Genomic DNA, 16,996 nt, shown 5'->3' with positions numbered 1-16,996 from the left:
TGGACTTGTCAATCACCGTGTCACCTATTGGTGCATCACGCTTGGGATGGTGTTCTTGGGATTGTACTCATACTTCTTCCGTCAAACGTGACGAGTGGAGTTTACACCGAAAAGCTCTATTTTTGTCTCATCAGACCACATGACTTTCTTCCATTCCTGGGCTGATCCCTCAACTTCCTCATGATCATTGACACACCGCAAGGTGAGATCTTGCATGGAGGCCCAGACCGTGGCAGATTGACCGTCACCTTCTTCCATTTTCTAATAATTGTACCAACATTTGGTGCCACCACGCTGCTTTCCTTTTGTCCTGTAGCCCATCCCAGCCTTGCGCAGGTCTACGGTTTTATCAAATACTTCGGTCATGCAGTAAAATGCAAATGAAATTCTTAAAAATTGTACGATGTGTTTTTTCTGGAATTATCGTTTTAGATTGTCACTCAAAGTTGAAGAGTACCTATGATAAAAATTGCCCATTGAGGCAGTCCAAATCAATCACTTTCAGCCCTCCCTCACTTGTTTCTTTCACCATATGTGTTTTTTTTTTTTTTTTTGGATAATGTGGTCTGTTCCTCCAAATAAAGTTGAAACTTATTTAATTAATAGATTTTATGAGTTGATTTGGAATAGCATCGGAATACATTGGGTATATACATCTAGATAAACATTCCATTTTGGTCAAATATATCCGGCCTAATATTGATAAATCTCTTTGGAGCCATATATTCAATTTAGCTTTACTTTTATTGAGTTTGGATTCTATGTTCCTGGATTGATTTAACTTTTGGTCTTTAGAAAGGTAAATACACAAGTATTATATTTCTGATTTAATAGGAACATTGCAGATGGCGAGTCATGAAGCACAAAAAGTTCACATTTCTTTATGTTTAATGATAATCCTGAAGCCTTGGAGAATTTTTTAATTTTTTTCAACACTTATTGGGATTTGATGTTCATTTTTTAAAAATAGTGTCATCTGCCAGCTGGCTAATAATAATTTCTGTACCCCACACGCATAACTTTTGGATATCGTTGCAATTTTTGATATAAATGGCTAGCATTTCGGTAGCTAGTATAAATAAATAGGGTGAGATTGGGCAACCTTGGAGGATTCCCACATCAACATGGAAGCTTGGAGTGGTGACGCTCGGTAGGGTGACACAGCTATTAATATTCTCATAGAGCTCACGGGTCACATTCCTGAATTTTAAACCAAATCCAAAATGCTCGAGTGTTGCTAAGATACATGGATGTTCAACCGAGTCAAAGGCTTTATAAAAGTCCAAGAAGAATAGGAAGCCATTTTTGAGAATTTAGAACTATATAGGTGGCTATAGAATTTTAAGATTTCAGATGATATTATAGCCTCATCTGTAATTTCCTTGTTATTAAAAGAGAACTGAGGCTATTTTTCTCTTGTCTTTGTCTTTCCGAGCCACAAAAATATGCTGAATTTCTCTCCGCTTCTTTGATCCATTTTGCTCTGGATCTAACAAATGCACCATGGGCTCTATGAGTATACATGTTATCCAGACTCAATTGTAATCAAATTATTTTTTGTTTGTCACCCTCATCCAAGCTACGTTTGTTACAATAGGTATGAAGTTGCATCATAAAGTTCAACTCTCTTTTGTCAAGATCTTTTTTAAGTTTTGCGCTAAAGGAAATAGTGTTGTCGAATTCTATATTTCAGGAACTCCCATTGTTTGACCGGAGATGCAAGTTCCTCAGATGACTTAATTGATTTAATTAAGGATCTAATTCTTTGACAATACTCATCGTTCTTCAGCAAGTTAGAATTGAATTTCCAGTATTTGTTTGATGAATTCCTTCTTGATTTGGATGTAATAGCTAGATATATAACGCAATGGTCTGTTAGTGGAGCTGCCGATATGCTAGAGCTCACTTTATAGCTCAGCAGATGGTTTGATATTAACCAGTAATCAATTCTGGATTTCAGACTACAATTGGGATTGAACCAAGTGTATTGGAGGGCTGCTGGATTAGTATGTCTCCAAACATCAGTCAAATTCAGCTTCTGACAGAAGTCATAGAATAACAGATAAGGATAGCTGAGGGGTATTTAGAAGGATGTCTATCCAGGAATTCACCCTGGACCAGATGCATTCTGTTTTTGAGAATGAAGAACTTGGCCAGGCCCAAAATACCTGACACACAGTTCATCTCTTTTTTTGCTTAAAAGTAAACCAAATGTAATGTCATCTCAAGAGAAGGAAACTGGTGACGATGGAAAATTGTCTTTAACCCATTTTTGAGTTTTAGCCCAAAAGCCCTGTACTATTTTGCATGAGAAAACTATATGCTCAGTGGTTTCAACGTTGTCTTCACAAAAGGTACAAATATTATCGTCAATATTAAAGTGTACCCTCAATAATTCCTTAAATTGGTAGATGTCATTTATAATTTCGAGGTGGGTCCCTTTTGCCTTGGGGGGTATGGGTAGAGTCAGATATATAGTTCGCAGCCTGGCAATAGATTACTTATCAAATTTATTCAAAATATCATTTTTGTTTTGACGTCCAGGGACTAAGTTTTCTGTAAAACATTTTCTAATAAAGGAGTTGCTGCATTTTCTATCCAGAATTGATTTTTCCCTGGAGGAGTAGCGGGGGTATCTGTGGTTGTATGATTTGGTGCGTCATTATACTTTTGGTCAGGAATACAAATTGTCGAGGTAGTGCATTATGTAACTTTATGAACTCTAATATGGGAGCGTCTGCTTTCTACTTTTTGGAAGGTGCGGAAGGTTTTTCCAGTAATGTCAACATATTTTTCTATATTTTATTTATTAATGCCTCCAACGTTAGTTCTCACGTTTACTGAACGACAGTAATCGTGACAAGCGAGCGCATTAACTTTTAGTCCCGGCGTTAGCTTTGCTAGTAGCTTTGTTCATTTTCTTCGTTTTAAGTCGTTTGAGGAAAAGATTCTTACGTGGCGAGGTCCCGCAGTGTGTAGACTGTTTCAATTAACTCACCGAGAGTTATTTCTTCATGGGTTTGGTCCAATTTGGCTTCTATTTTCAAGGTTCTGCTAGACAGGGCGATCTGTTCCCTCCGCCATCCAAAGGTGAGTCCGCGGTCCTTCTTGATTAAAAACAGCTGACAGCTTGATGCCCCGCCCCTTCCGGTCCTCCTCCTCCTGTACGTCCTCTCTACCAATTAAAAAACAAACAAACCGGAAGTTGAAGGTCGGAGTCCCCCCCCCCAGCCCCGCCCCTTCTGACCCCGCCCCCCCTGCCCGGGTCTCCGGGGAGCAGAGGCTTCCTCTCGTCGGCTCCGCCGGGCGTCCAAGAGCGGCTTCCGCATGGCGAAGTTCCTGGCGGGATTCCTGGGCTGCGCCGCGCCGCCCCTGATCCAGGTGAGACATCGATCGATCCCGGATCGAACGCCGATATCAGATTCATCTTTGTTATTATCAATAACCGGCGGCAACGGGAGGCGTTCAGACATCCAAGAGCGTGACGGCTCACGCTATCGTACTCCACCTGTGTGTGTGTGTGTGTATGTATGTGTGTGTGAGAGATAGTTTTGTGCTATTTTTTAATTTTTATGGAACTCTGTCAATTGAATGGGACTTCAGGGACTTTTTTAAAATGAGATTTTCAGTTTATTTGTCTAGATTTAATTAAAGTTGGTGGAAGAGTTTTTTTTTCATTTATTTTTATCCATATAACAGCTGTAATTCTTTATTTGCTTAGGGATTTTTTAATATTTTTGGGGGGAGAAAAAATTGTGTCTAATCCCTTATGTCCTTCTCTCCACTTAATCTCTGGATTATCGTCCTGTGTCAGTTTGAGGGCATTTTCTTTGCTGTTTTCTGTGTTTCTCACCTATTCCCCAGTGGCTGGGTGACTTGTGGGTACCAGGTTGGTATACATTTAATGGATCTTTGCGGAAGAAATCACAGTGTATCAAAGGAGGACGTGAAGTTAGTTGCCGTGGAGATGAGGATGCAGATGAGAGGATTAAATGACCGGCTTCAGTGACGTCCTGAAGGGAGCAGCCCAAAGGAGCAGGGGAAGAAGATTAGTGGAAGAAATCTGAAAATTCAGTGTGAAATGAGTTGCTCTATTCGAGAAAAGTGTCTGAAAATTCAAGATTTTTATTGTCATGTAGGTTGTAAGAAGGTGATTCAGATGATGCAAAAAAAAAACAAGGATTTTCAAAAACAAAGAACATCAAAAGAAAAAAAAATTCAACAATTCTCAGTAGGTGTGGATTTCATGTGCATTTAATGTGAAATGATGGTGGAAGTCCAAAGAACACCCCCATGGGTGGGAGTCCCGGGGCCAGCTGGGGGTCCACATGGGGGTCTGGAGCCTGACGGAGAGGGGGGGAAGATAGTGACTGGACGGCAGCGACGCCTATTCTAAGCTAACAATTAAATAACAAACTTGGTGAACTACTGTATTAGAGAGGGTCCCCGCTAACCCCCGGCCCCCCACCCCCCTGACCCTCCTGACACCCCCTGACCCCCCCGGCTCCAGCTGCCGGTCCTGGACCCTGGCAGCTTCCCCTCCCTCTGATTACAGCCTCCGTCATCGTGACTAAGTCTCGTCGGCCTCGTTGCCAAGAGACGCCTCAGACCCCAAAAGCTGCGATGAAAATGTGGGTCAGTGTGTCGCACAGACACACAGACACACAGGTACACACACACACACACACACACACTCACATACTTTCATCAAATTCAGAAAATTGTGCCATCTGAGTGTTGCAGTTACCAGAGTAATTCTTTTGTGACTTTCAAGGCGTTTTGTTGTCATTTACAGTTAATTTTTCAGGCTAATTAGAACTCAGTTAATTGCCTGTTAGCATCTAGGCGCTAATTACTAATTTATTTATTTTTTTACAATGGCTGATTTACTCCTACTGTTGTCACTCCATTTGAAAAACAACTCCATGAATTTGTCGGTTCAGTTTCTCCGGGTTCAACCCGCTAAGCAAGTTCTCTAGCCGTATCCACACCGCAGCGAAGGGTTCTGGGCAGCGACAGACCGGCAGCTCTAATTGGACGGCGAGTCGATGATTAGTTTTCTAATTTATTCATTTTCCTTGGCCTCATTAGAGGGAGCTGAATATCAGTTTGAATGAATTTTAATGATTGATTAATTAGTCTGCTGGATATACTGAATACCCCTGGGTGTGTGTGTGTGTGTGTGTCAACTGATGGACGGACAGCTGATGGGCTTGTAATTTTGGGTTTAGTCATATTAATTTATTTTCCTTAAACAAGTGATGAAAGATGGCAGTGCCACTCAAGAAGCTTTCAAAACAAAACAGGAATTCACAGAAGATCAATATTGTACGACAGAATATGGAGACACGTGATAAAATACTCAGGAACAACAATAATTATTACAGTGATGATTAGTAACGTAAATGTAAGATAAATATAAGGTCTCTTTTGGCTAATATTCAGCTAAATTCATGTGGATTCCAGTCAGCCTGTGTTTGCATTGGAGGGTGGTTCATTTTTCCAGAGTGACGACGTGAACGGGTTAAAAAGGACGTGGATTAACGCGGACGACAAAACGTACTGAGAGCAGCGAGGCTGAAAAGGGAAACGCACGTCATCCTCACGGCACCACGTTTGTTCGGAATTAGACCCGACGGTCGTTACGTAATATCAGATGGAAAATGAAAAACAGATTTATTCTCATGTCTGGTGCTTTCATACACACACGCACACACTCACACGCCCATGCCAGCTGTAATCCAGGACCGCCGCGCGGTCGATAATCCATCGGGCCTCGCCTCAATCTGGCCGACACGCAGCGAGCGCCAGTCCGGTATTAAATCTTGTCAGAAATGCGTCCAGGAGGATCATTGGTGACTTGTGGCCAAATGAAAGGCTGCAGAGGGAGAGGAGGATTACGGGTGGGCGGCGTCTGCGAACACATAAAATTTTCACGTCCTTTTATGAACGAGCGGCGGCAACGTTATTTCGCAAGAATGTCCTGTAAACCTGTGGGACGAGCGGTTTTGATTTATCATATGCAAATTGTTCCCACAGAAATTAACGTAACCCGCGTCAGAAGGCAAGATGGCGAGCAAAGTGTTGTTTTTTCAGCTTTGTTTTGACTCCAGGAACCTGAGGGCTAACACTGACTGAATAGCAAGCTAAGCTAACTGGTGGCTTTTCAAAGTATTTTGTTTTGGGAGCAATAAAACAGTTTCTGATAAATGATGCACGTAAGTGTGTGACGTTCATCGCAACCCTCGGAGAGTCGGCGATTTGGAGCGAATTGTCAGTGGCAGCCAGCAGCTAATCAGAGTTTTTGTTGCCGCCTGGCAGCCGCTGGATGCTGCTGATGAGGAGGAGGGCTGGCCTTCATCACAAACAGCTGGGGTGCCTCCCAATGTGCCAAACACAAGAGCCCGTATCCTCCAGATCACCAGCTGGGGTAAAAGTAGTCTCACAAATTAGCCTGTCCATGACATCAGCTTAGCGAGAAATTATCCCCTAATTCTGTTAAAAACAGCAGGGTGAAGGTGAAAGCACCACATCGTCTGCAAACCTGAGAACATTATTGTATTTAATAATTGTGAATAAACAAATCTTGCAAAATGTTACAACTATCTCTAGGAAGTAATGAAAAATCCCCCCAAAAGAAAAAAAGGATTAGACTTCAATCTTACATACTGTATATCGCTTATAATGAAGATATATATCTCAAGTACTTTAATCTGGGTATATATGTAAAGTTCTGTTTCTCTAAATATATATTAAGATAAAAAATATATATATAAAAAGAAAAAGGACTTCAATCTACGAATACATGTACGTAGTTAAAGTCCTTTCTCTTTTTCTGCGGGTCTGTAACTACTCAATGCTTTTTTCAAGATTTGCTTTTATATTCATATAATTCATATGTATGTGAAAATGTGTAGCAAATAAACAAAGCATAGGTCTTGAAAGTGGTTAAATATTCCAGAAATGTAGACAGGATGTTTGAAAAGAGACAAATTAAGGCAAGAAAAGTAAAACGCGGTTCAGAAGCAAATAAAAATAAATAATCAAGATATGAGGAGAGGGGAAAATAAAAAGTATAAATATAAAAAAAAAGAGAGATTGGTTGAAATTGGTGGTTTGTGATGTGACATGGCCTCTTACTACAGAGGAAATCACCCTGAAAATTGCAAAATTGTCTAAAAATCAAAGAAAACATTTTCTAAAGCTAAAAGCAGAAAAAAACAGCAGCCAATCAGTCTCTTGGCTTTCTCGTCTGCCAAAGTGAGAATGTCAACAAGTAGCTGGCTGTCACACACATCAACAAACATACGCACTCACACTTACACGAAACCTGAGATCTGATGGCCACCAGGAGGCAGTGTTTCACAGCTAAAGACCCTGAGGTCCATGGAGGGAGGAGGAGGAGGAAGAGGAGACTGCAGCTGCTCCTTGGGGGAAACAATCATTTTATTGATGAAGGAGAAAAACGATAAAAAACCAGAGGAGGAAGTGGATCTCTGGGCGTGTGGTGACATTCCATCTCGATTCAAAGGAAATGAGAATGAATTAAAACGATTGATGTTCGGACACAGAAGGAAGGATTTTATAACTGACAGCGAACAAGGGAGGACCCTAAGATAAAAAGTCATTCATTGATGTATTTACTTGAATGCTTCTGGCAGCACTTCCTGTTTTTATTCTCCGGCCTCCCCATCAGCTACAAATGAGATGTGGGAGATAGTTGTGTCAAGGTCACATGGCTGACCTTGACATCGATCTCCCTGCCACCATCAGTGCCATGGCGTGACCCCTGCTGACTGGCCACACCTTATCTCACCCACACACACACACACATATATATATATATATATATGTATATACATAGATAATATTGGCCTCTGACCTTTGACCTCTGGCAGTCTGCCCAGTGTGTGAGGAAGCGACCTTACACTGGATGGCGAGGGGTCATAGGTGAAGCAGGTTAGCATTTAGCTAGACCTAGAAAAATCATATGACATGGTGCCAAGAGAGGAGTTCTGGTATTGTATGAGGAAGTCTGGAGTGGCAGAGAAGTATGTTAAACTGGTGCAGGACATGTATGTTCGCTGTGAGACAGTGGTGCGGTGTGCTGTAGGGGCAACAGAGAAGTTCAAGGTGGAGGTGGGACTCCATCAGGGATCAGCTCTGAGCCCCTTCTTGTTCGCAGTGGTGATGGATAGGCTGACAGATGAGGTTAGACAAGAATCTCCTTGGACCATGATGTTTGCAGATGACATTGTGATCTGCAGTGAGAGCAGAGAACAGGTTGAGGAAAATCCAGAAAGGTGGAGGTATGCTCTGGAAAGGAGTGAAATGAAAGTTAGTCGCATCAAGAGAGTATATGTGTGTGAATGAGAGGAACCCAGGTGGAACGGTGAGGCTACAGGGAGTGGAGATCAAGAAGTTGGAGGATTTCAGGTACTTGGGGTCAACAGTCCAGATCAACGGAGAGTGTGGAAAACAGGTGAAGAGACGGGCTCAAGTAGGTAGGAGAAAAGTGTCAGGGGTACTATGCGATAGAAGACTATCAACCCGAGTGAAAGGAAAGGTGTACAAGACAGTGGTGAGACCAGCGATGGTGTATGGACTAGAAACAGTTACAGTAATGAAACAGCCAGAGGGCAGAGCTAGAGGATGATGAAGATGCTAAGGTTTTCTTTGGGAGTGACGAGGATGGATAGGATCAGGAATGAGTCTATCAGAGGAACAGCACATGTTAGATGTTTGGGAGAGAAGGTCAGAGAAATCAGACTGAGATGGTTGGGTCATGTACAGAGGAGGGATAGTAAATATATTGGTAAACGGATGCTTGAATTGGAGCTGGAAGACCAAAGAGAAGATTTACGGACGTAGTGAGAGAAGATATGAAGGTAGTTGGTGTGAGAGAGGAGGATACAGAGAATAGGGTTAGATGGAGAAAGTTGATTCGCTGTGGCGACCCCTGAAGGGAAAAGCCGAAAGGAGAAGAAGATCCTGTTAATCTGGAGGGAAGGATTTTGAATCCTGAACCGAAACAAGAACTTTGGAGATGAAGAACAATCATCAGACGGGGTCCTGGAGCTGGATTATTTCAGGTTTCCAGAACATCCAGATCAGATTAGGATTAGACCAATGTTTACACCTCTTATACAATGGAAATAATAATTTCACAAGTTTTGTCTATTAAAGAAATACTTACCTTTTTCTCTTCAAGTTTTAATTTTTTTTTTTTTCTAATTTGATTTTTTAAAAGTTCTTATTTGTCAAGCTGAGGTAATTTTTCAGTTTATTCTCATGTGATTTCTTGATTATTTCATATTCACATTTTATTTCTCTGATTTCATTTTCAGGTAATTTCCTCATGAATTATTTTCTCCATCAGATTTAAAAGATTCTGCAATTTTTTAAAGGAAGATTTAGATTTAAATTTTAACTTATTTATTAATTTAACATAATTTGGTAGTTTTTTAATTTGTTTTCTTCACGGTTTTTGGTAGTGGCTTGCTGTGTGTGTGTGTGTCTTTCATGATTTGGATGAACTCTTGACTCCAGAGCCTCTGGGCATTTATTTATGTGTTTATCTATTCATACATTAATTTAAATGAACCTCATTTAAGGCAAATTTTTGATCCCTTTTACTTCTATAATCATTATTTAATCCTACTTGCTGTTTTCCCAGCCCTAATTATTTTCATCTGCATGTTCCCTCTTTTTTTTTTTTAAATGTATTTCTTTTATTTATTTATATCCAAATATTTAAAAAACTTGCCGCTCTGCTTTTGATGGCGTTTAAAAAGAAAAACAAACTGCAATATCTTGTTAATGAAGTAATTAATGTGCGTTGAAAGCGGGTTGGGTGCTGTGTTTAATGTTGCACCAGCCCAGGGGATTAGAGCCTCCGCAGGGAAAATTAACCAGTAAATTAACTCAATGTAAAAAAAAAAAATTAAAAACATCCAGGGGACAACCCTTCACTAAAATATCGGAAAGTAGCAGAAATCTAGGCGGAGGAGGATCCCCCCCCCACACACACACACACACACACATATACACACACACACACACGCAAACACTTCATTTTAATCCCCACCCCTTCCCCAACCCTCCAGATGGCAAGGCTCGTAAAATAAAAAGCCTCCTGAACGTTTGGAGGTTCTGAGCTGCCACTTTATGGTTTCTGTCTTTACGGAAGAAATTGAACAACAAGCCGTGTGTGTGTGGATGTGTGTGTGTGTGTTTACATGGGACGACAGACTGGAGTGTGTATCAGCTGCTCCTCACCCTGCCAGGATGTTAGCCACCCCTCAGGGCAGAAACAGATTTTATTGATTGGTTTATTTCAATGGTGGAACTTTTGGCGCGGGGGTTGTGTCGGGGGGGCAGAAGGTCAGTGGGTTTGGGGGTGAGGGGGGCGGCGGAGGTCTCTAATAGGCCAGGTCGTGGTTCAGATCAGCCCCACCCTTTAACCCAAGGCTGCTCTCTACATTTGTAGATGGCTGAAATCCTCTAACCGGGATCCTAACCAGCATCCTTACCTGCGTCTTCGATCTGCATGCTAACCTGCATCCTTACTTGCATCCTAACCAAAGTTCTAACCTCTGTCCTTGCATGCATCATTTCCTCGGTCCTAACCTGCAACCTAACCTGTTTCCTTTACCTGAATTTTCCATACGGGGATCAATAAAGTTTATCTTATCTTATCTAAACCTGTATCCTTACTTGCATCCCAACCTGTTATAATATATATCCTACTTAGCATCCTTACCTAGGTCCTAACCTGTTTCCTACACCCGCATCCTAACCTGTATCCATTTGCTGCATCCCAATAATAGCTGTCTCTTAACCTCTGTCTTATACCTGCATCCTCCCCCATCTCTAGCCTGCAGCCAAACAGAAATCTTACCTAAATCTTAACTAACCCTAACCCTAACCCTAACCTGTATCCTAACCCGCATCCATACCTATATCCCAACCTATGTTCTAAGTTATATGCTAACTAGCATCCGAACCTGTTTCTTATGCCTGCATCCCAACCTCCGTCTTATACCTACATCCTAACCCATCGCTAACCCGCATCCTAACCAGCAACCTGACCTAAATCTAAACCCATATCCTAACTTGCATCCTAACCTAGGTCCTAACTTGTTTACTATGCCCGCATCCCAATAATACCTGTCTCCTAACCTCCATTTTATACCTGCATCCCATCTAGCCTTCATCCTTAGCTTCAACCAAAATCAAAACTGTCATTCTGAGCTGTTCCTTCTACCTGCACCCTAAGATAGCTTCTAACCTTTGTCCTAACTTGCAGCTTAAACTAAATCCTAAGCGGCATTCTGCATCCTAACTTACTCCCTAACATGCTTCCTAGCGTGTGTCCCAACCTCCGTGTGAGAACTTTTAAGTGTGTGCTGAGATCCACTTGATCCCAGCATCCTCTGTTCCCGTGGAGCTTTTGCTGTTGATCCTGTTGAAGTTCTTACCTCTAACCCTCTTCGATACACCAGATGTTTTCGATATTCTTGGTTGTTCTTAATGCTCCAGATGTTCTTGATGTTCTCCGTGTACTTGATGTCCTGAGTCCTAACGTGGTTTCCTCTCCTGCCCTCAGTGTCGGAGCCAAACCCACCTCGGCCTAAGAACCCCCTCCAAGCAGCCGGTAATAAATGCACCCCCGCCTGGCATGATTTAGCTGTTTCACACACCCGCGCACACACACACACATGCGTGTATTCACAGCATCACATTTCTCACAAATATGGATCATTGAAACCTGCATTAAAGTTATTATTTTTATTGTTGTTGGTAGTAGTATTTGTAGTAGTAGTAGTAGTAGAGGCTGGAGTATTCAGTCACCTTATATCTCGAAATCAGTGAAATATGATCTGGATTAAATATATGAGTAAACATGTAAAAATACATACAATTTCAACTTGAATATTTTTTATGCTATGAATAATATGAAGATGATAATAATACAATTATTGATAAATTTGAAGGAATTTGTCACTTTTTTTTTATTTGCATTAGCAAATTTGATGCAATGCATAGATATATTTAAATTGAAATTGTACCCACTGGTGAAATATCAATGATATTATCATAAATTCTGTCATGAATTTTAAAACAGACAAATCACTCTTGAACCCCCCCATCCTTTTGGCTCTCAGTCTCAAGACTTTTTCTGCGTACGTGTGAGGACACAAAGACCTATGTAACGCTACAGACGGTGAGACATGACAGAAGGACGACTCTTAGAGAAGAATGAAATAAGTAAATAAAAATGCCTCCTGGCGAGGCCACAGCTCTGGGATGATGATCTTTTTTCACGACTGGTCATGTGGCGTGTGGACAGCGATCCATCCATTGTCAACCGCAGCGACTCACTTCAGGCTTCAATTTTTTTTTCTATTTCTTTTTTATTTCTCTTTGATTTTCATTGACTGTTAATCAGATTTCCTCTCATTATCCAGGAAATTTAATGTTATTTTTTTTCTTTAACGCTTTTTATTTACTAATATTTTCATATATATCATATAGAGTTTAGATTTTTATTTCTCTGTCGATTATTATTCTTATATCCTCTTCTTTCCATTTTCACAATAATAGTCGGGTATTTTGGTGTGTTTGAGAGTTTCCTTCTACCTATCACTTTAATACATTCAGTTCTTTGAGTTTGAAATGAATGTCAATCTTTCTTTTCAAATCCTTACTGTTTTATATTTTTATCATACCTAGGTTTTTACTGATATTTGAGATTGAACCTTAAAGAGACCTCGGTTTTTGCAGACGCTGTTTTGATGCATTCTTGTCAAAAATTAATCATCCGGCTTATCTTTCAGATCGGGCTAAAGGTCAAAGGTTGGAAGTTCAAAGAGTTGAGGTTCCCCTTCGGGTGTTGACATCCAAAAATCTCACGTTCCTGTGGGTTCCGATGTCTTTCACCAGGATAATGACCCGGTTTGACCCAGACGTTCTCAACGTCGGCGTCCATCGGCTGATTTATGGAGATGGAACGTTTAGGGTCAGAGGGCGCGTGTAGGAGCTCAGAGCTCTTTGTCCTCCATTTCCAAGTGTTTGAGCTTTCGGCCAATTTCCTCCGACGTGAATTGATAATCAATAATCCCAGCGGATGGCCGGCGCCCGATCAGGGTTTTCATGCTCTGATTAGGAGACAATGCCGGTATTATCTGAGACAAGGAGCTGGGATTATAGTCAAATGATCAGGGGAGGGATTTTTAATATAATTAATATGAGAATTAGCTCATTTTCAGCTACTTTTCTGCCCATTTTCTGTAATTTCTTGATATTTTTTTACAATTTTTTTAAATTTCTTGCAAGTTTATTTGCAATTTCTCGCTAATATTAGCAATTTTCTAATTTTTCAAGGTCATTTCTTATTGGTCCTTCCCACAAGTCACTTCCTGATTATTTTCCTGCAAGTTTATTCCAGGTTGTTAGTCAATTTCTTTTTGATTTTATCATTTGTGTTCGCAATTGATTAAATTCTCACCATTTTTGTTTTATTCCCTTCGAGTTTCCTGCTGGTGGTTTTAAGCAAATTTCCTTCCTGTTGCTCCATGGGGAGAAAACTGGCGACGCTCAGGCTTGATCTCCTTATCCTCCGATAATGCAAACTGTTTGCAACCTCCAGGATTTGATCGGACAAATCCCTCAGTTTTTCCGTTTTCAGCTCAATTTGTGCTAAAGAGGATTTGATTTATGTGACGTTAGGCCACCAGCCGTCACATCCATCATGATTTTTTTTTTTTTTTAACTCTAAAAAGCAGGAGGGAGGGTTCACGTCCTCCAAACGCCAGCCGAGGGCCGTGGAGTTAACGCCCCCCTCCCTCCTGCGTTGATTTCCTGTTAGTGTGTCAGAGGAGCGCGTGGGCTAATATGGCCCAGTTATGCAATCTAATGCGGCTAGAGGATTTTACCCATAAATCCCAGCTGGTACTCAAGTTGAGGGGATTAAAGTTGAGCAAACGTCGACACCGGATGGGCGTAACACATTCTCAGGGAGAAATAGTCTTTTTAGTGATTGGAATAATTGTACTTATTATTATTATTATTGTTCTCATCGTCATCATCATTATTTTAAAAAGGTGTCATAACTGGTGACATGTTGCCCTCCTAGAAAGCCAACGAGAGAGACTTCGAATCAGGAAATTAACGCAAGAAAAAAAGAAAATAGAAAAAAAAAATGAAAAAATTAAATCAGGTTGCCATTTAAATGGCAGTACGTTAAGCCACAAATTAAAAAAAGAGGTTAGACAATAAATGAAAGAAATTAAAAAAAAAGATCAATGCATGAAAAAATTCACATTATTTTGCAAGAAGTTGCGACAAATTAGATGAGATGAGATGAGATGAGATGAGAACAACTTTATTAATCCCGAAGGAAATTGTTGTGCCAGAGTTTCAAGTAAAAACATAACAGTAATAGATAATAGTAGAAAGGAGGAAGAATAAGAAATACAATGAAATATAAATTGTCTTAACTGTTAACTGTTAACTACAAAGATTTATTTATAGCAAGAAACGATCCAAGAATTACTGAGATATTGACTAAAGAAATTTGAGCAAGAAATCCCAAAGAAGTTCAAGAAATAAGAATAAAATAATTGACTTGAAAAATCTGAGAATGATGGCAGATCTGAGAAATTATGGCAGAAATTATGTAAAATTAAATGGAATAGCATGGGTTTGCGGAAAATAGAGAGAAATTTCTATGAATGAGCAAGAAGTTAGCATTGCCATTCATTTTCAGCAAACAGACCAATAGCGGTGCTCATTTTCAGCAAAAACAGAAAAAAGGAGAAATTTTCCTTTCATTCCTTTTCCCCCTTCTTACCCTCTCCAAACCCCTCCAGCGTTACAAGAGATTAATCTCCCCTCTCGCCAGAATCCCCTGGCCTGATTGGCCGACATCTCCTGCAGTCCGCTTGTGAACCGCAACCGTAAAGACTGGAATAGGCGTGCAACAGGAAAGAAAAGAGTCGAAGCCAAATAATGAATAATTCCTGGTGATTTATCCCCCCCGCCGGAGGAAATAGAGGCTAATCCTTCATCATCCTCGCGATGATGTCATTGCTCACTATTTGGCAACTACCATCATTTCTGCCCGTGAGCGCGGGGACTACATGACCGCAGGGCGACACACCAACGGGCCCCTGCGTTCCACGACCCGTTATCTATTTTGCAGATGGAAGCTCTTAATTTCCGCCATGCCGACTCCTCCTGCATTTGAGGATGGCGTTAATTGGCCCGTAAGCTCCTCCCACGTGCAGGCGCCGCTTAAAATGCAAATGAGGGCCATTACTTTGCCGGAGGCCCCCGCCGACGCGCAATAAATCCACTTTTTTTTCTCTTTTTTTATTATTATTTTTTATTACGCCCATTATTCGCCCCCCCCCCCCCACCCCTTCCAGTCCGGTGACCATTCCTGCAGCTCAGCAGGTTTTTCCGCTTCGCCGCCACCGCCGCTTCCAGCCAAAGGATTTATTTGTTTAACCTTGTTGGATCCATCGTCTGTGTCTTTATCGTGTTGTTGGAAGAGAACCCTTGCGGTCCCGTCCGGATCGGACGGAACATCGGAGGTTCGAAATGAAATCAGAAATAAATATTTTGTTTAAATCTACCACTACTATCTACCACTATTACAGTTTATAACATATATATAGTCACAGAAATTATCAGTTGCTTTTGTTTAAGCAATGAATTGCCTGATTCCATTTTTTGCTAATATACTGAGTCTTTAAAATGACAGAAAATGACCCGAAACAAACAAACCCTCGTGTTTAGTGATTAAAAATATATAGATGAATAAATGCAATTATTTTAGGAATACTTTAAGACAGACATTTGCAACTGACATCACTCATCCGTCGCACCTTAACATTGCATTCTCTTCGATTGGCATCCAGATTAAGTCAGCCGCTAATGCTAACTTTCACGGCTGATCGCTAGCCTGCTAACAATTCGATTTTTATCCCAGGAAACGATTAAAACCTTTATTTTTAGCATTTGCGTATCAGTTTCCTCATAGAAGGTGACTATCCCAGGGGCTGCGACTTCACTGCCCTGTCCAATACAAGTGTTCTGATTGGCTGTTCTGTGAAAAGGGTTCTTCATTGTTTGTAGTTGAAGAAACGTGTAAACTACTGTATATCTTTTTTTTCATTGCCTTGTATTGATCTGTAAAGTAACCCATCCTCTCTTCTTCTCCCTCCCTCCAGCCCACCAGCTTTGGATCACCAACCAATGAGAAAGCTGTATTTGACCGCCGGCTGGTGAGTGACCTCTGACCTTTCTCTGGACTGTAATGTCAGGTCAATGCAGTTTCAATTCAAATTTAAAAAAAAAAGAAAATCATTTTGCTGCATGGCAGTGGCTGAAACCCTGCCTCTTCCTGATGACATTTTGGGTAGGAAGCCCAGCCTCTGCATCCTTTCTGTGAAATGGAAATGGTTGCCAAGGAAACCAATTAACAGGAAGTTATCTAGCTGCGTGGTTTCCCCAGGTCCAATGTTCATTCCCCTGGTCCGGGGTTGGTTCCTCAAGTATGGTGTTAGTTGATCTGGTCTGGGGTTGGTTCTCCAGGTACGGTGTATGTTCTTCAGTTCAGGTTGGTTGTCCAGGTCCAGGGTGGGGAACCAACCCCAAGGTAAGGCGTTGGTTCCCAATACTAAGATTGGTTCCTCAGGTCTAGGGTTGGTTCTACTGGCCGGGGTTGGGGGTGTTGTTCCCCACAGTTTGGGGTTGGTTCCCCAGGTATGATGCTGGTTCCTCAGGTTGGGTTGGTTTCTTAGGTCCTGGGTAGGTTCTGCAGATACATGGTTGGTTCTCCAGGTTGGGTTGGTTCCTCAGGTTGGGTTGGTTCCCGAGGTCTCGGGTTGGTTCTGCAGGTACAGTGTTGGCTCCAAATGTTCGGATCTCCAGGAATGGGGTTGCTGAAGGAGCCCTCTGAGGCTTAAAACCCGGGAAACATTGTTGA

At 41.3% G+C, this 16,996-nt stretch overlaps 1 long non-coding RNA gene across 1 annotated transcript; it reads left to right on the top strand.

Annotated features, from left to right (window-relative positions):
* The first annotated feature begins 3,315 nt into the window (after positions 1–3,315).
* LOC147221541 (uncharacterized) lies at positions 3,316–16,277 on the top strand. The gene is made up of 3 exons (XR_015107881.1): positions 3,316–3,381; positions 11,609–11,656; positions 16,239–16,277. It is a non-coding gene; the product is annotated as an uncharacterized LOC147221541 (long non-coding RNA).
* The last annotated feature ends 719 nt before the right edge of the window (positions 16,278–16,996 follow it).

Source organism: Fistularia commersonii, chromosome 22 (genome assembly GCF_037954325.1).
Source record: "Fistularia commersonii isolate RoL2024-O1a breed Wild chromosome 22, RoL_Fcom_v1.0, whole genome shotgun sequence".
NCBI lineage: Eukaryota > Metazoa > Chordata > Actinopteri > Syngnathiformes > Fistulariidae > Fistularia > Fistularia commersonii.
This window is presented reverse-complemented; position numbering and strand designations above follow the sequence as displayed.